Source organism: Molossus molossus, unplaced genomic scaffold (assembly GCF_014108415.1).
Source record: "Molossus molossus isolate mMolMol1 unplaced genomic scaffold, mMolMol1.p scaffold_m16_p_1, whole genome shotgun sequence".
In the NCBI taxonomy this organism is placed as follows: domain Eukaryota; kingdom Metazoa; phylum Chordata; class Mammalia; order Chiroptera; family Molossidae; genus Molossus; species Molossus molossus.
The window spans coordinates 53,312,402-53,332,820 of record NW_023425344.1 but is presented as its reverse complement, the minus strand read 5'-3'; the positions used below and the strand labels follow the sequence as shown (position 1 = coordinate 53,332,820).

At 38.1% G+C, this 20,419-nt stretch overlaps 1 pseudogene; it reads right to left on the bottom strand.

The window, feature by feature from the left end:
- Window positions 1-1,829: 1,829 nt before the first annotated feature.
- Window positions 1,830-19,067, bottom strand: LOC118626007 (annotated as a pseudogene).
- Window positions 19,068-20,419: the final 1,352 nt, after the last annotated feature.

Genomic DNA, 20,419 nt, shown 5'->3' with positions numbered 1-20,419 from the left:
CATTCTATCTGTACAAAAAATGGAAAAATATCCTTGGGTGAGGATAAAAAAAAAAAATAGTTTAAAAGCCCTGGCCGGTTTGGCTCAGCGGTTAGAGCGTCGGCCTGTGGTCCGGAGAGACCGGGGTTTGGTTCCCGCTAAGGGCGCGTACCTCGGTTGCAGTTTGTCCCCGGCCCTGGTCGGTTGTGCGGGTGGCAGCCACTCGATGTGTTCCTTTCACATCGATGTTTCTCTCTCTCTCTCTCTGTTCCTCTCTCTCCCTCCCACTCTACCTGAACAAAAAAAGGAAAAATGTCCTCGGGTGAGGATAAAAAAAAATAAAGATAAATAAATAAATAACAGTCCTGAACCATTATATTAGATTTTTTAAATGTTTTTATTAACTGCAGCACAAAAAAAGGAAGGAAAATATTTTTCAAAATATGGTTTCTTGGAATGGCTGCTGATTTTACCCCAAAGATAAGGAAAAAGAGAAAAATAAGTTTTGAGTCTTTCTTTCTTTCTTTCTCCCAGGTTAAGCTGAAAGACAAAAGGACAAATATAAGTACCATTTATAAAATGGCATGTATTTTTCAAATCTAGTTAAATGAACGTCAAATTGCTTGGACTGTCCTTCTACAATTTGCAATTTTCGCCAGTAATAACTCAAGCTTGCCCTAGATTTGTGGCTGCTGAATTCTTCCACTGAGCTAGAGGAGAGGACACATCAATAAGCATTGTAAAGTGCTCTCTTCATCACTGATGGCATCATACTCCTCAGGCTTCAAAGTCACGAGCTTTCATTATCACTCCTCAGAGTCATTCACTTAAACACCTGTTTCTTACCTACACTAATTACAAACAAACAAGGTGTCTTCTCCAAGTTAGACCATAGGAAGAAAATCTTGCCATTTAGGAACTTAAACAAAGCACATTTTGAGACAACCAAATCTTGTCACGGCACGAAACTCCAAATTTGCAGATATAAAGTTGCTTCCTTGTCCAAACACACAATAGGTAAGTATTATGTGGGCAAAGAGTAAATTAAAGTCTATTAATAGAATAAGCATCAGGATCAGTTTGGAAAATATAAAAGTGATTTATGCTTAAAAAATCATTGGACAACTTGTTTTTTATAAAAAAGAATGTATATTCTATTTTTAAATATTGCCCAAAATGTTACAACCAAATGGAAAAAACATGTTTATGGTTAAACATCCAAATTTTGCAGTGGGCCTTTTTGTCCTAAGAAAAGAAACTCAATTAAAACTCAGCATGTTGACACATTGAAAACTTAATAGCAGATTATTTACTATTAAGTAGAAGTTCATATAAAGTAAATCTATATTATTCTACAATGACATGAATTTGCTAATTTGCTATTGAGCTATTAGGTTGAACCTTGTGATATCTTTTTCTTTTAACCAAGAAAATGCATATGGTCTATCCTAATAACTGAAGCAATCAACTGTGTATTATTGCTTACATCAATGGTTCTGTCTTCTGTGTCACATTAGGGCAGAACAGGTCAGTGATTAACTATCAAGCTTCAGTTTGAATTTTGAATTGTGATTTCAACGCCCACCAGCTGGATGACCCTTGAGAAAACTATTAGCCTATGTTTTAATCTGTGCTTTCATTTCTCCATCTGAAATACAGGAATAATAACAGAACTCAACTCAGTCAGCTATTTTGAGAATTAAACATGTTAATATATACAAGGACCTGAAAACAGTGATTGGCACTAGTCCATACGGTTCCTATTAGCTATTTTAATACTAACTATTACAATAATTGTTCAAAGAAAATCCAGAGGATAGTTACCTGAGATGCTTGTAATTGTGTTGTTTTTAGGCAAAGACAGCTTGACTTGAAGCAACAAGTTTTGGGCCCTGAATACAAAGAAATTACAGATTTGGTAGATTTATTAGCATCATTATTAGGATAAAAATGAACATTTATACAGCCATTGATGATTACAAAGTAATTTTCCATGCTTCACATCCTTTCATTACAGCTTAGTACTATTATCTCTAGAATGAAAATTACTGACACCCATTGCCATCAAAGGAATAAAAACATTACTGTCAAGTCTTAGCAAAAAATAGTAAATAACTCAGACATTTAAATATAAACTTTCCCACTCTCCTGGGAAATCAAGCATTCAGACTGAACTAAATCACAAACCAGCAAATTTTATAAAAAATGCTTAAATAAGTTAATGTTTAGGTTTAGTGATGTCTCTACCAAAGATTTCAGAACATCGGAATATTTTTGTCTGTTTTCATAAATGATCTAACTTTGCAAACAGAACATATATTACAAATGTTTAATAATATACTTCAGTACAGCAGGAGATTAAAAAGAAAAGACCTACTTTAAGTCATTTTTTTAGACAACTGAATGTAGAATAAGATTTCTATCTCACATGTAGGGTCCTTCAGATATAGAGAGCCCTGAGCCCTAGTCTGATCAAGCAACAACAAAGGACACCATGGAAATTAAAATAAAGGTGGCCCCAGCACCTCTTCAGCAAAGCAGGCCTCTTTGTCAGCAGCTGAGCAGCACTTCTGTAGAAAAGTTGTGAAATCCCCTACAACAGTTTTCAGTTGTTCCTCAGTTGCTTTGGGTTTGTGTTTCAACAGCTCTGCAAGTGCACTGCATTTAAATAAAAACAAAACAAGGAAAAGGTTACTCCCATAAAGAAAAATGAGCCCTGACCAGTTTGGCTCAGCGGTTAGAGCGTCGGCCTGAGGTCCAGAGAGACCCAGGTTCGGTTCCCACTAAGGACACGTACCTCGGTTGCAGTTTGTCCCCGGCCCTGGTTGGTCGTGTGGGTGGCAGCCACTCGATGTGTCCCTTTCACGTCAATGTTTTTCTCTCTCTTCCTCTCTCTCCCACCCATTCTATCTGAACAAAAAATGGAAAAGTGTCCTTGGGTGAGGACAAAAAAAAAAGAAAGAAAGAAAAATGGAGGTAGTGAAGTCAGTAGTGCTGCTCTTTGAGATTATAAGTCTTGGAGCCAAGCAACTCTGAGTTTGAGGGCAAGGCTTAGCCATAAACTTCAGTATTCTCATGTGCATAATGAGGAGAATAAAATCTACCTCCATTTGAGCCAGTGGAAGGATCAAATAAAATCATCAATGTAAATTGCTCAATATGTATAGTATCAATAAATCTCTTTCCAGTTAAATCTTTGCAAAGAATTATGTAATTGCATTTTTAAATTATTCAAATTTTTAAAAGTGTATGCCATATCAAAATTTATACCAATTTAAGTCCTAAAAATAATCCTTATAAGCTTTATTATCTTGGAATCCATGTAAATGTTTCTAATCTGAGAATTTATATATTTGGTCTTTGAAATTTGGCCCATTCAAAATGGATAGTGCAGAGGCCATGGAATACAGGGTGATCCAAACTCGCGGGAGCTGGTGGTTCTCTTTCATTTACATCTGCACAGACAACAGTGCTACAGAAAGTTGTGTGAGCACAATCGTTTGTAATATCACTCTTAATTCAATGGCCAAGACCAGAACCCACCAGACACAATAGCAACTTTATGTTGCATTTCTAACCCCCTTGTAACAGCAATAGGGAGTCAAGCCTCAGAATTTTATTTCTGGATGTTTTTCTTCCAAATTCCATTCTCAAAAGTTACATCTTCGAAGTTTGTCTTGCCGGGGGGTGCCATAGAACAAACTTAAACAATCATTTATGCCTAGAAATAAATTCTTCTAAGATTTCTACTAATTTGCAATTTGAAAAATGAATGCATTAATTTTCAGTTTCTGCTACTGGAACTGTCCAAAGTTGTAATTCTACTGCAGCCTTTATCCATAAGATTATTCTGAATGATTTCTAGGCGAAATTAGAATATTGTTTTGTGGTTGTTCTTGTTTGTTTTGATAACAAAACAGAAACCTATCCATTTTCTTTTTGACACCTTTATCACCTTAACAAGGCCAATACTTAAATAGGGAATATAACCACTACTTCAGAAAAAGTTACCCATTTATTAGACTATCACGATTACAAACACATGCAGTAATGGAATACTCCTCACGTTTGCTTCTTGACTTGTTGCTTGGTCTCAGGAAGTGTGCATACGTCTGCATGGAAGGTGAATGTTTCAGCATTAAATTCTTTGGGAACATAGGTATCATCAGCTTCCAGGGCAGAAAAGCATGGCCGTCTGTTCACAAATGACCGTGCAGCATTTGGTAACTCTCTCTCACTGGTGTCTTCTCGTGAGCCATGCACAATGTGATCAGGACCATGGACAGCTGAAGAACAGGGTGTACAGAAATACAAAAGAAACATAATGAAACGTTTTCCTTGAACATCTACTTTCCAACAGACCAACAGAAGTGTTGAATTTTAACTAACAGCACTGAATTTGATGTGAACTTGAGGCAATTATTTGCTTGCTTACTAAAATAATAAGGGATGTTTAAAAGGCTTTTCTCTTTTAGATGTCTACATTTTTAGAATAAGTCATTTGAGAAAATAATTAATTAAAACAATTTGAGATGAATCCTAAGGTATGTGTTGGAATTACTTTACTGGTACATTAAGGGAAGGATCCCCAAAAAGGTAAAAAAAAAAAAGTTTTACATGCCAGGATGAGACATTAAAAATTTATGAAATTTTTTCAAAACAATTTATCACCTTCAGGATCTTATCCAAATCCTCATTCTGATAGTCAGGATAAGGTAGGTGATCACCAATTCCTGGCTGCTACTACCACACACAACACACACACACATACACACACACACACCTTAGTTCACTCCTGCTTATGAAAGTTAGCTTTGTAAATATCTAAAGGCAAAAAAATCATCATTATTATTGGGGTGAGGGGGAAAACATCTGTGACAGAAATAAATTAATTTAAAAATTCATCATTACTGATTTATTACATTTTAAAAGACTCACATAGTCATCAGCACAACCCATTCTTTGTGCCTTTGGAGGTTTACAACACTTGCTTCCTACTCTTTCTAGGTTTCTTGAGACCTCCACAAGGGTTGGAGCTGACACTTGGGGAGCACCTTAGTTCTTGGTGTAATGAACTAAGAGACTGTAACAAAACAATCCACATGTTTTCAGCCAGGCAAGAAACTATTTTTTCTAACATAGTAGGTAAAGCAGAGAACACTTAGACAAAATCAATTACAATGATTTTCTATTCATAAAATTATCTCCATCTTTATGTTTGTGGGGCGGTCTGGGGGAAGACTTTATCCAAAGCAACTAGTTGAGCCTAACTTTGAATTCCACCTGAGCTGTATAATCATAGGATTCTTGACTGAGCATACTATTTCAGTAACATTAATGTATTTATTAAGTGCTTCTTTTATTCAATAAAATCTACTGATAACTTAATATGCAGGGGTGGGCTGAAGAAAGCTTATAGTTGTTCATGTAGAAAAAGACATGCAGGTTATTATTACTATAGTTTTTTTTCTTAATTCTGTATTTCACATACTCAACTATAAACCTACTTTAGCCCTCCCCATATATTAGCACTGTGCTAAATTTGAAAGATATGGATGAATTTTTCTTATCTATAAAATGGGAGGACATATACCAGACTCAATATGGATGATGCAAGGATTAAATAAAAAGAAATAAAATATGCACCAAACTGGAATGATATCAAGCATGTAACAAGCCTATATTAAGAACTCCAATCACCATTAAAAGTCGATGTATAACTGTAATCTACTCAAGGGAAGAGAATTGTTCATTATTGTTATTCCCAGCATCCAGAGTTAGAAAAGAGCTGACGTGTAAGCTGAACACTAATTATCTACCTAATAATGTGTCCCTTCATGTCTGTACCTCCATAATTAAGGCTCCATTGGATCAGGACATTAGTCTATCAAATTATACATTATAGTACTTCTTGAGCTACGGTTTTACAAGGCCAACTATTTCCTGCTCTGGAAAGGATTGCTGTGTTTTGTCCACTAAATTCTCTTTAACCTTCAAAGGGCATCCTTAGTTCCTATATCCCAAGATTTAGGATTTTCCTTCCCAGTGTCAAGAATCTAATTTTTTTAACTGCATTCAAATATAGGTCTCTTCAACCCATCAACTATGTTATCTCTCACTCTCCAGTCTTTCTTGATGAAGAGGAATTAGAAATATATACTTTATTTTCATGATTGAAAGTTCTATGATAGGTGATATATATACACACACATAGATATATAATAAAATCTACTTCATATATATATTAGTAGATTTTTCTGAATAATATATCTATGTGTGTGTTAAGTCTTAAAAATTACAAATTGATCAAGAAAAAAAGAGTCAAAAACAAAAATACGTACACATTTTGGAAGCCATACTCTCCAAGTTGTTCATAAACTTTACATTTTTTGACTAATTCCTGTGGCTCATCCACAAGACGTTTAAGTTCATCAAACTAAAAGATAAAAGAATTGTATTTACAGGATTACACATGAAGACCAGATGCAGGCTATTTTTTACCTCTATATGCAGAATGAGATCCTTTATTTTTCTGCCCAAAGCCATGTAAATGGGCTTTTGACTCTAAATCTGTCACAGTACATCCAAACTGTATAGTATAAGTGATTAAGAATATTCAGGCTCCCCTGGCCAGTGTGGGTCAGTGGTTGAGCTTGACCCATGCATCAAGAGGGCACCGGTTTGATTCCCAGTCAGGGCACATGCCCAGGTTGTGGGCCAAATCCCCAGTGGGGAGCATGCAGTAGGTGGCCAATCAAGGTTCTCTCTCATCAATGTTTCTATCTCTCTCTCCTTTTCTTTTTCATTTCCTCTCTTTCTAAAATCAATAAAGAAAATAAATTTTTTTCAATAAAGTCATGGTCAAGATTTTGTGAAATAAGAAATTGTTCTTTTTGAGTCCTTTCTTTCTAGACAATTCTAGGTTTTATTAACCGTTTTTGTTGAGACCATTTTTCCTAGAATGTTTAAGAGCATAAAATTGAAAATATCTCAAGAGAATGTCTCCATTGTACTATATAACACCATGTATTCTGGCATTATTTTTCTTTCTTATCATTGGAATCACCAGTCAAAGGGCTGCATTGTACTTTTCCTCTGAGAAACCTACCGCTTTGGAATAGCATGCATGAGCATCATCGGTGGCGCAGCACCTCTCCAGTCTCAGCAGCAATGAGACAGAGTAGTCAGAATGGCTTTTTGAGTACTCATACAAAAACCACATTAAGGTGAAAATAAAATAGACTTAGTTGAACGAAAAATTAAAAGCAATCACCTAACTAACCACATGAGTAATTCATATTGCAAAAGTCTCAATTTGACTAAACCCATGCAAGTAAAGCTTGGTGGAAAAGGCCTGGGATTCAGAGTTAAAGCTACTGTCATTCAAATCCTTGCTCTAACACTTGTTTTACTATAGCACCTTACGCAATTTATCAGAACCTTAGCTTCCTCCTCTTTAGAATGAAGATAATAATAGGATTTTTCTCATAAGGTGGATTGTAAGAAACATGACATAATTTATGCATAACACACACTGTCTGGGATATAGTAATTGTGCGATAAATGATAGAAAGATAGATATTCTTTTTTTTCTTCACCCGAGGACACCTTTCCACTTTTGTTCAGATAGAGTGGGAGGGAGATAGAGGAAGTGAGAGAAAAAGAGAAACATCAACGTGAAAAGGACACATCGAGTGGCTGCCTCCCGCAAATCCCCAAGCGGGGCCGGAAAGAAACTGCAACAAAGGTACGTGCCCTTAGCAGGAACCAAACCCAGGTCTCTCTGGAGCATGGGCCAATGCTCTAACCACTGAGCAACTGGCCAGGGCTAGATATTCTTATATTTTATTTTCCTATCTGTGAGTGGAATCTTGAAAGGTACATAATTTTATAAAATAGTCTTAAGTGCACAGAATACCATTATAATCCAACAATAAACATTCAAAGTTTATCACCACTTACTGACTATATATAATTATTTATTTATCATTTAACTGCATGCTGCCCTGCCATGCTAATGAACTTCTGGTCTTTACAAATAAATATAAAAGCACCTGGTAGCAGACTCCAGACTTCTCTTTATACCTCTCTGCTGCCGTCAGATAGATACAGAAATAGATACAGGGATATAAAGATGCATTACATATATTCACACATCTATGTCATGGTAAGTCCAAGAAATAGTCTTTGGCCCTGGCCAGTTTGGCGCAGTGGTTAGAGTGTCAGCCCTCAGACCCAAGAGTCGTGGGTTCAATTCCTGGTCAAGGGCACATACCTTGATTACAGGTTCAATCTCCTGTCCAGGTTAGGGTTGTGCAGGAGGCAACCAATCAATGTGTCTCTCACATCAATGTTTCTCTTTTTCTCACTCCCTCCCTCTTACTTTATCTAAAACAAAAAAAGAAAAAAATATCCTCAGATGAGGATTTAAAACAATAATGATAATATGTATATAGAATTTATGTATACACAAAATGTTTCTAGATCTATTTCCTAAGGAGTAAGGAATGGGGGTGGGGGTGATAGAAACTTCTACTGATTGCTTTGTACTCTTCTTTATAGATTGAGCTTTTGTCATGAGCAGGTATTATTTTATGAATATATTTTAAAACTAATTAATTTTTCCACAAAGTTTTAAAGGCTCAGAGAAGGACAGATAAATAAGCATTGCAGATATTGTGTCAACTCCAAATAAAATCCTAGAATTCTTCCCTGAATCCTCAGAACATAAAAAAGCTATGAAAGAATAATATTCCTTATCCATTTACTTGCCCAGGAAGTCATCTTTTGCCTCCATATAGTTTTTGCAAACATCCTTATGTTCAACAAAATTAGCAGTTAGTGAGACTAAGTTAGCAACTGAATTCATCACTCGCCACTGTATCAAGGCAGTGGGATTTTTCCAACACAAGCTTAGTACAGCAGTCTGACCATTTAGTGGAGATTGGTGCTTGATTTTGACACATATACTTGGCAAGATCCCCCTGTAAGCAAATTGATGAAAATTGTTCAACATAAATTGACATCACACTATTTTTTTCTTCAGACTTTGATTATGTTGGCAGAACATGTCCATTATATTCTAAGACCATATACATACCAACCTGCCTGCTATGAACATTTCCAGCCTGTGCTCCTAAACCTGGAGACTCAGATAAAACCACTAAAACATTTCCACTTCATTAAAAACTAGTCAGTTACAGGGGCCCATATCAGTTACTTATTAATTTTATATTTCTACTGTTAAGGCATTAAGTTTTTTAATTAAAACCCAGCATTAGGGAGCTGGTTGAAAAAGATGAAGGGATTAAGAAGTACAAATTTGTAGTTACAGAATAGTCACAGAGATGTAAATTACAGCATAGGGAATATAGTCAATAGTATTGTAATGACTCTGTTGGGGCAAGGTGGGTGCTTGAAACATGGGAGGGCCACTCAGTACAATAAAATACATGCTTTTATAACCATTATGCTATATATATGAAACTAATACAAAATAATATTAAATGTAAATGGGAAATAAAAAATTACATATATATATATATATATGCATGCCAGTATTTTTTTTCCAAATACTCCACACATTAAGTGCAGGTATTTTAAAACAAAATAACTGAATAAAGTGTGAGGAATTTTTGAAAAATTAGTCAAGATCATAGTCACAGGCCCTACTTATGTATGTAAAATATCTGCCTTAAAATTTCCAGAAAGTATTTCCGGTCAACATGGTGGCGTAGGTAAACGCGGTCTCACCTCCTCCCACAACCACATCAAAATTACAACTAAATTATGAATGATCTTAGTTGTTCTCAACCTTCCTAATGCCACGACCTTTTAATACAGTTCCTCATGTTGTGGTGACCCCCAACCACAAAATTATTTTTGTTGCTACTTCATAACTGTAATTTTGCTACTGTTATGTCTTAGGCAACCCCTATGAAAGAATTGTTCGACCCCCACAGGGGTTGGGACCCACAGGTTGAGAACCGCCAGAGCCACCTGAAATCAAGCTGAATGGAAGTCCTACAACTGCGAAATTAAAGAAACCACATCGAGACTGGTAGGAGGGGCAGAGGGGCAGAGGGTTGGAGGTGCGGACGGTCTGGTCCCACATCCACAGTGATGGATAAAAATCAGGAGGACACATCGATTGTGAAGGTCCTCCCGGAGGAGTGAGAGGTCCCCGTCCCACACCAGGTGCCCAGCTCAGGGTTCCAGTGCCAGGAAAAGAATCCCCATAACTTCTGGCTGTAAAAACCAGCGGAATCTGAGGCTGAGGGAGGCTGAGGTTGCTGGAGCCTCAGGCAGCTTCTCTTAAAAGGTCCCGGCACTAACTTAGTCAGACTTTCACCCTCCAGGCTCCAACATGGGGGAGGCAGCATGAAAGGCACCAGAGACATACGAGGAAGAACTGAGTTGTTTGGCATTGGGGCGAGGGCAGCTTTCTCCTGGACAGACGTGCTATTGGAGGCATTTGTTTATTTGGTGAGCCCTTCCCCCATGAGTCCGGCAGACGGCCACCATATCTGAGACTCTAGCAACCTGGCTCACACTATTTTCCCGGCCAGGGTGATTCCTTGAGGCCCTGTCTTACCCAACTTTCAGGCCCACCCAAGCTGTTACCAATTGCTTTACTATAGGATTGGCCTGTTTTGGATCCTGCTTCAGATTTTCCTAAAATCTCTCAGACAAGCAGCATCTGGTCTCATTGAGCCTCATATCTCTTGTTAAGTGACCCCAGGCCTGGCACTAGAAGCAACCAGCCTTGATTCATAGCTTGGCTTTGCCTGGGCACCTCCAGGCCCAGCACAAGAAGCAGCCATTAGCAAACAGCTTTGTAGCTTATGCCTGGTGGCCCTGGGTAGAAAACAGGCAGTGGCTGACATTGCCCCAAACCCAGCAACACCCAGTGGATAGCTTCAGACCACATCAAAACACCACCACCCAACCACCTCCACAAGTGACATACTCAAGGAGTAGACTCAGGGGGTAGCAGAGCCCTGCAGAAGTAAGTCTTGCTCTGTGTGGTGGGCCCCTGCACAGCTGATTATGCAAGGTAGTCAGAGGTTGGTGGTTAGTGGGCATAACCAGTCCTTGCAGCTGATCAGCCTGAGTAAAACTTTACCATTGACATGCCAACAGCAATCAAGACTCAATTACAACAGAAGGGTATCCAGTCCACACAAGGAGTGTACCTTAAGGGCACAGCTGGGGTGATCAGGGAGGCTGTGCTATTGGACACTACAGGACACCTACTACAACAGGCCACCCTAGAAAGCCTAGGAGACATAGCAACTCTACCTAATACATAGAAACAAACACAGGGAGGCGGCCAAAGTGAGGAGACAAAGAAACATGTCCCAGAACAAAACTCCAGAAAAAGAACTAAATGAAATGGAGATAAGCAATCTAACAGATGCAGAGTTCAAAACACTGCTTATAAGAATGCTCAATATCTTACTGAGGGCCTCAAGAGCATAATAAAGGAACAGTCAGAAATTAAGGATGCACTAACTGAAATAAAGAATAATTTACAGGGAATCAATAGTAGAGTAGGTGAAGCCAAGAAGCAAACCATCAATTTGGAATATAAGGAAGCAAAAAACATCCAGTCAGAACAGCAAAAAGAAAAAAGAATCCAAAAAAATGAGGATAGTATAAGAAGCCTATGGGACAACTTCAAGAGTGCCAGCATTCGCATCATGGAGGTGCCAGAAGGAGAAGAGAGAGGGCAAGAAATTGAAAACCTGTTTGAAAAAATAGTGACAGAAAACATGCCTAACTTGATGAAGGAAACAGACATACAATTCCAAGGAGCACAGAGAGTCCAAAACAAGATGAACCCAAAGAGGTCCACGACAAGACACATCATTGTCAAAATGCAAAAGGTTAAAGACAGAGAGACTCTTAAAAGCAGCAAGAGAAAAGCAGTTAGTTACCTACAATGGAGCTCCCATAAGTCTGTCACTTGATTTCTCAAAAGAAACTATGCGAGCCAGGAGGGAGTGGCAAGAAATATTTAAGGTGATGAAAAGCAAAGACCTACAGCCAAGATAACTCTACCCTGCAAAGCTATCATTTAGAGTCAATGGCCATATAAAGAGTTTTCCAGACAAGAAAAAGCTAAAGGAGATAATCACCAACAAACCAGTATTATATGAAATGTTGACAGGTCTTCTTGAAGAAGAAGATTAAAAATATGAACAATAGAATGGCAATAAATACATATCTATCAACAATTGAATCTACAAACAAAATGAGCAAGCAGAACAGAAAGAGATTCATAGGTACAGAGAACTTTTTGTTGGTTGCCAGATGGGAGTTATGGGTGAAAAAGATGAAAGGATTAGGAAGTACAAATTGGTTGTTAGACTGATGAACCTCAAAGGGAAGTGGGGAGGTGGGACAGGAAGAGAGAAACCAAATTACTTATATGCATATATACATAACAAATGGATACCAACAATAGTGTGGGGAAAGCAGTAGTGGGGTGGGATTGAGGAAGAGGAAGTCAAGGGAGGAAAAAAGAGGGACATCTGTAATACATTCAACAATAAAGATAAGTTTAAAAAATTTTTTCCAGAAAGTATTCTGAGATATTAGATTTCTATTTGCTCATATGTTCAGGTTTTGAAGAAAGAGATATCATTCTAAAATTTGCATATTAAGGGAGAATATATTGAGAAAAATTATATAATTACCAAAGGTCTCTTCAGGTACCAGCTCATCACCAACTCTACCCATCTCCAAAAAAAATCTTAGTAGAAATCTACCCTTGCAACTGTCCTACATCAGTTTAACCTTTGTTCTCAGAATGTGACTGGGAGGGGCTACAAACCAGTGAGTGTATTGATCAGATCATTCTGTGACTGGGATAGCCAGGTGTATAAATAAAAAATAAAATAAAGTGCCACAAGGCAGAGATAGAGTTGAGCATATTAGACACAGAAGACAATTTCAACTCACTGTCAGCTGTCACCACTTATACTAAACAAATCCATCGCAGCAACAGAAGCATGTCACCAAAGCAAAGTTACCAAAGAGAATACTGAGGAATCCTTACCCTGTCATCTGCACACTCAAGCAGGTCGCCATGGCAGCATTCCTTATGGACTTTGGTAAAATCTGTCGCCAATGTGGAAACAGTTTCAAAGCTAGCGCCGCCAAATTTCTGGGTCAGGAGAACTACAAACCTAAAAAAAAAATCCCCCAAGAAAACTTTGTTAACATGCAATATTTTCTGTGAAGGCACTAGGAAAATACTACTTATAACAAAAATTCAGGACAAAATGAAATATAGAAATTATTTGTATTTCATTAGTTCTGATTTTAGTGCTAGTTCTAAACTAAATTGTTATCTTAGGGCAAAGGTGTGCTTAGGGCAGAATTATCCATTGTCAGAGTGTGAGGCAGGTAGAAAGAAGTCAGCTAGTCACAAAATCACAAATCAAAGAGGAATTCTAAAGGAGGTGACACTTGAAAAGCATCAGGTTTGGAGCCCAAATCTGACTTCCAGATCTGACTTCAGTGCTAATTAGCAGTGTGACCCTAGGCAAGTTCCTTAGACTCTCTGAGCATCAGCCCTGCAGTCACAACAGTGTGCTATATCCAAGGACTGTGGTGAGAAGCAAATTAGATATGCATATGAGAGCATTTTATAAACTGGAAAGGGCCCTACAAACTCCAGTGATCCTTTTTTACCAATTAAACCACCTTCTTACTGACTTCTGAAGTACACTGAGAAAATAAATTTAATAACTTTTCTAAATTAGAGAGTTTAACATATTTTTACCAAGAAATTGACCCAGCACGGTCTCTAAACCTCATGACAAGATGTAAAAGGCTAATATCCACATGCTTTCACAAATCATTTCAGAGTTGACTAAATCTGATAAAAGATACTTCTTCTCCCAAACCAGTCACAGCCGATTTAAATTAGCATTGTTTCCCATTTCAGTCATTTTCTTTATTTCTTTGATTTGGGTATGTAGATGATAGAAGTAAGAGGCAAAGATAGTTCAAATGATGGTTTCTGGAAACCTTGCAAAATGTCTATTTTTTCATTTAATATTCTGTTTGGTTGATTAATTGCTGGCTAGCAAGTGAGGGATTGGGGATCGGGCTGGCGTTTCTTTGCTCAGATGTTGGAGGATATTCCTAGAACCAGTGAGGTAATATAAAAATAGAGACCTGGGCAAAAACAAGAAATTAGGAACAGAGCTGAAGCTAGTACAAAATGAGAAGTGACGTTGATAGTTGAATTTAATTATCAGAACATTAAGGAAGAAGCAGACAGTTTCAGATAATTGCAGGGGACCAGGAGAGGTAAAATTAAATAGACCTGACCATGACTACAACTGTATTAAAATCAAGGGCCATTAGAATAAGATCTCTAGTCTTTATCAATAAATGGTAGTTTAAATACCTGCTCTAGAATGACAAAAAAAAAAAGGTATCTCCTAAATTTTTTACTACCTTGAAAAAATATGATTAGAAATAATGACAAGTTGTCACTTATGCTCTGATTTTCAATTCTGTTACATTTCTACTTTTTAGTCAACCAGAAAGATGTTTATGAAACCACTGTGTAAAAGTTAATAAAAATGTACAATTTTGTCAACTGAACCATCATCATTCACAATGTTATAAAGTACAACACTAAATTTAAAATACCATTTTTGCAAAGCACTTTCTCCACTCTTTTGAAGAGTAGAGCACTTGAATTTCTCTCTGTAAGCAGAGACCTGTAATTTTCTCTGCAAGTCATCCATCTGCAAAAAGAAATAATTTTGAAATATTTTTAAAATTCTACATGAGCAAAAAAGACAGAAAGAATCCATGGACATAAACAACTGTGCGGTGATTGTAGGGGGACAGGGACAGGTAGGTGTGGGGGAATATGGGGCTATAAATGGTGATGGGAAAAAATAAAATTAAAAAAATTTTACATGAAACACCACTTCATAAGTTCAGATGAGATTATAAAAATTAAATTTTAAAGATATACTGTAAATTCCCAAGTACTCACTATTGGCAAAGAATTATTTTGCTACATGGTTAGAGGAAAAACCAGTCTGGTCATAGTGGAAGAAGAGAAGGTGTATTTAGACGCAGACACAGTGATTCCCTCTATCAGATCCATGTGGGCAAAACATAGAAGGAGAAATGAGGATGTCACAGTCCTTCTAAGAGGGTGAAAAATCTTTGAGGTAGATAAGAGTAAGGAACATTTTTTTGACCAGGTAAATAAGTTTATATTAGAGACTTAGCTTCCCTACATCTAGCCATAGATGTCCCAACTCTGAGGTTTCAGTCTGAACCGGTTCCTCTGTTCTTCTGCCGGGGCATACATACCTTTGGTCCCAGGCAGGCAGCTCTATCAGCAGCTTTGCAACATTCTGTCAAAACTCCTTTATATTGTTGAGTATAGCAAAGGAGCTCTGGGGCATAAAAGTAAGGATTTCTTCTGGCAACTTCAAACATGTATCTAAATTTTTAAAAGGAAGAACAGGCACTCATTTTCTGTAGCAGACAGTATTACAGGAACAATTATTAACATTTTCTCTAGAAACTCCAAAACCCAAAGACATCTAACTTACTCATTAAACTCAATTTGCACATGATGACCTTGCCTTTGTCATTTTATAGGACAATTAAAAGGTTAAACTTATATATATATATATATATATATACACACACACACACACATATATAAAGTATATACAAGTATAAAACAGTTAAATATTAGTGATATAAAGTTATTGTCTAAATGAAATTAATTTTGACAATAACTAAATATATATCTTCATACGATATCTTTTTATCTCCTAAAAAAATAGACTTTAGACTTCCCGTCAAGATGGCGGCGTAGGTAAAAATGGTATCGCGTCCTCCCACAACCACATCAAAGTTACAACTAAACTACAGAACAACCATCATTCAAAACTGTCTGAAATCAAGCTGAATGGAAGTCCTACAACTACGAAATTAAAGAAGCAGCTGCATCGAGACTGGTAGGAGAGGCAGAGGCGAACTAGCTGGTCCCACACCCACGTGTGGCAGATAAAAATCAGGAGGACACTTTGGCTGGAAAGGTCCTCCCTGAGGACTGAGGGGTCCCCATCCCAGACCAGAAATCCTGCTCAGGGTTATAGTGCCAGGAAAAGAAGTCCCCATAACTTCTGGCTGGAAAAACCAGGAGGAACTGACGCTCAGGGAGGTAGAGGTGGCTGGAGCCCCAGGCAGCTCCTTAAAGGGCATGTGCACGGATGTATTAGACTCACTCCCTCTAAGCTTGGAGGGGAGGCAGCTCAAGGGGTGACAGAGACATACAGGGAAGAACTGAGCTGTTTGGCACTGGAGCAAGTGCTAGAGAGGCGGCCTTCTCCAGGACAGATATGCTGTCGGAGGCCTTTGTTCCGTTGGTGAGCCCTTCCCTGGGGTGGCAGACAGCCACCATATCTGGGATTCCAGCAACTTAGCTCACTCTGGTCGCCCAGCCCTGGTGATTCCCTGAGGCCCTGCCCCACACAACTTTCAGGCCCACCCAAGCTGTTGCAAATTGCTTAACCATATGATTGGCTTGTCTTGGATCCTGCTTCAGGTTTTCCTAAATTCTTTCAAATAAGCAGCATCTGGTCTCAGATAGCCCCATACTTCTCATTAAGTAATACACACAAACAAACACAGAGAGGCAGCAAAAATGAGGAGACAAAGAAACGGGTCCCAAATGAAAGAAAAGAACAAAATTCCAGGAAGAGAACAAAGTGAAATGGAGATAAGCAACCTAACAGATGCTGAGTTCAAAATACTACTCATAAAGATGCTCAATAAACGTAGTGAGGGCCTCAAGAGCATTAAAAAAGACCAGTCGGAAATGAAGGAGGCACAGTCAGAAATGAAGGAGGCACTAACTGAAAAGAATAATTTACACAGATTCAATAGTAGAGTAGGTAAAGCCAAGAAGCAAACCATTGATTTGGAATACAAGAAAGCAAAAAACACCCAATCAGAACAGAAAAAAGAAAAAAGAATACAAAAAAAATGAGGATAGTGTAAGGAGCCTCTGGGACAACTTCAAGCATGCCAACATTCGCATCTTGGGGGTGCCAGAAGGAGAAGAGAGAGAACAAGAAATCGAAAACTTGTTTGAAACAATAATGGCAGAAAACTTCCCTAACTTGGTGAAGGAAACAGATATACAAGTCCAGGAAGCACAGAGAGTCCCAAACAAGATGAACCCCAAGGTGAACACCAAGACACATCAAAATGCCAAAAGGTTCAAGACAAAGAGAGAATCTTAAAAGCAGCAAGAGAAAAGCAGTTAGTTACCTACAAGGGAGTTCCCATAAGGTTGTCAGCTGATTTCTCAAAAGAAACTTTGCAGGCCAGAAGGGAGTGGCAAGAATATTCAGAGTGATGAAAAGCAAGAACTTGCAACCAAGATTACTCTATCCTGCAAAGCTGTCATTTAGAATCGATGGCCATATAAAGATTTTCCCAGACAAGAAAAAGCTAAAGGAGTTCATCACCACCAAACCATTATTATATGAAATGCTGAAGGGTCTTCTTGAAGAAAAAGATAAAAAATACGAACAAACAAAATGGCGATGAATACATATCTATCGACAATTGAATCTACAAACAAAATGAACAGAACAGAAACATTCTCATAGATACAGAGAACATTTTGTTGGTTGCCAGGTGGTAGTGGGTTTGGGGAAATGGGTGAAAAAGGTGAAGGGATTAAGAAGTACAAATTGGTTGCTAGACTGACAAACCTCAAAGACAAGGTGGTTTGGGGGATGGGAAGAAATAAACCAAAGAACTTATATGCATAACCAATGGACACAGACAACGGTGTGAGAAAAGGCGGGAGGGGTGCGGGAGTGGGGAGGAGGGGGTCAATGGGGGGAAAATCATGAACATCTGTAATACATTCAACAATAAAGATAAAAAAATGTATGAACTTACATAGGCATTTCTAATGCAAGTAAAAAATTATAATGTAACTGAATAATCAGTTCTCCTCTCATTTCCCTCCATTAACCATCCCCCTCCCCCAAATACCTAATTGCATTAGTGAGAAATATAGAGTTTGCTGAAGATTCCATAGGGGACAAAAAGAAGAAGGTTTTCATTACAGACACCATCCTAGATCGCTGTCTTTGGCTTGTCCCATCTCTTAAGTCCTTCTCTCTCCAAATCTCCCATGGAAGGAGGGTCCCTTTTTCTGCTTTTTCTCATGTTCACTGGGCCTCTGGAATTCACATCTACCTCCCCTCAGATATCCTAACTATTCATGTCAAATTTCTCACTCTTTACTCCATTAATTCATCTCAATGTCAATTTCTAGCTGAAAACTGAAACATGAGCCTGAATATGTCTCCACTCCATGTGAGTCAAGTTATATTAAATTATTTTTAAGGACCTTTGTACCTTGACCACTCTATCATTCCATATTCCCCATGTAAGTCTTTTTTTCCCTTTTTTAAAATCCTTACCTGAGGATATGTTTTATGGATTTTAGAGAGAGAGAAACATCATATGAGAAACATTGATCAGTTGCCTCCTTTATGCACCCCATACTGAGGTGCATTGCCACACTTTGCTTTTACAAAAGACCTACCTTAGTACCTGTTTCTATAACCAAAAGAAATCTGCAAAGGAATTTTGCTTTTACAAAAAACCAAAAAACACATGAAAATAGGGTTCAGCATTTGTTTTTCAGTGCCCCATTATAGAGGTAGCAATACCCCCAGAAAAAACAGTGGCCCCACAAGTTCCTTCCTCAGGAACTGCATTCATCATGTCAGCATCAAGCCACACAGCTTTGAACAGTGTCTGTGAGCATCTGTGCTTTATCAAAATTTATTTTGTACATCCATTAGCAAGATGCATCCCAAGGTATCAGAAGAGCCTAAGAGAGCTGGTAAGGTGTTATACTTAGTATAAAACTGGAGTAATTGAGCATTTCAATCCTGGTGAGTGAGGTAAAGACATTGTGCATGTGTTGAATTTGGGGCCAAGATCACTCAAAAATTTCTTCCATATAAATTCATGGTAACTGCTTCTGTGCTTTACGCCATTTTTGCTTACAAAGGATCTCATAGGAACAGCCTGCTTTCTAATAGCTAGTGAGAATCCTGTATCAAGTTAGGGAATTGGTACCCAAATTTAAGAATTTGTTCCTTCCTGAGCTGCCCATTGGCTCCTCAGGCATTATTCTCTATGTAGTTCAGGTTAACATTTTTTAAAAATAAAGAGGTCATTTAAACTTGTCTAAGCTGCATAAATAAAATGGCACATTCCCATTTTTTTTTTTTTCCTTTTTCCTTTTTTTTTTTTGTTCAGATAGAGTGGGAGGGAGAGAGAGGAGGAGAGAGAGAGAAACATCGAATGAAAGGGACACATCAAGTGGCTGCCACCGCGCAACCCAACCAGGGCCAGGGACAAACTGCAACCGAGGCACGCGCCCTCAGCGGAAACCGAACCCGGATCTCTCTGGACCGCAGGCCCAAGCTCTAACCGCTGAGCCAAACTGGCCAGGGCCCCATATTTTTTAATCATTTTTCCAATCCAAGAAAATATATATGACTAATGCCTAGAATCCTTGCTTGACCATTATTCATATAAGTCAACAAAAAATAGCATCTATAAACATATAAATTGAAATTAATTCTAGTAACTCTTTTCTCATAATAGCTATAGATGGAAATCAATCAAAAACAGGCTGCTGAGAGTTTAATAGTAATTTATCTATTCTTATTCTATATTTTTTCCAAATGCATTTCAAGAGACTCACTACTTAAAAGGAAGTTAAAGTTATAAAATTCGATTGTTTTTGAGGTATCACCTCACACCTGTCAGAATGGCAGCCATCAACACATCATCAAACAATAAGTGCTGGTGAGGCTGTGGAGAAAAGGGGACTCTAGTACACTGCTGGTGGAAATGCAGACTGGTGTAGCCACTATGGAAAACAATATGGTGTTACCTCAAAAAAATTAAAAATTGAACTGCCATTTGACCCAGTGATCCCACGTCTAGGAATATACCCTAAGAAGCCTGAAACACCAACCAGAAAGAATATATGTACCCCCATGTTTGTAGCAGCACTATTTACAATAGCTAAGATCTGGAAACAGCCCAAAAGTCCATCAGTAGACAAATGGATAAAAAAAGCTGTGGTACATTTACACAATGGAGTACTATGCAGCTGTAAGAAAGAAAGATCTCTTATCCTTTGAGAAGACATGGAGGGACCTGGAAAGTATTATCCTAAGCGAAGCAAGCCAAACAGAGAAAGACAAGTATCATATGATCTCACTTATTTGTGGAATATAATGAACATAACAGTCTGATGAACAGGCTAGTCCCAGAGACGTGGAAGTGGGGTACAGAATGACAATCCCTAGAAGAGGGAGGGGGTGGTGGAGGA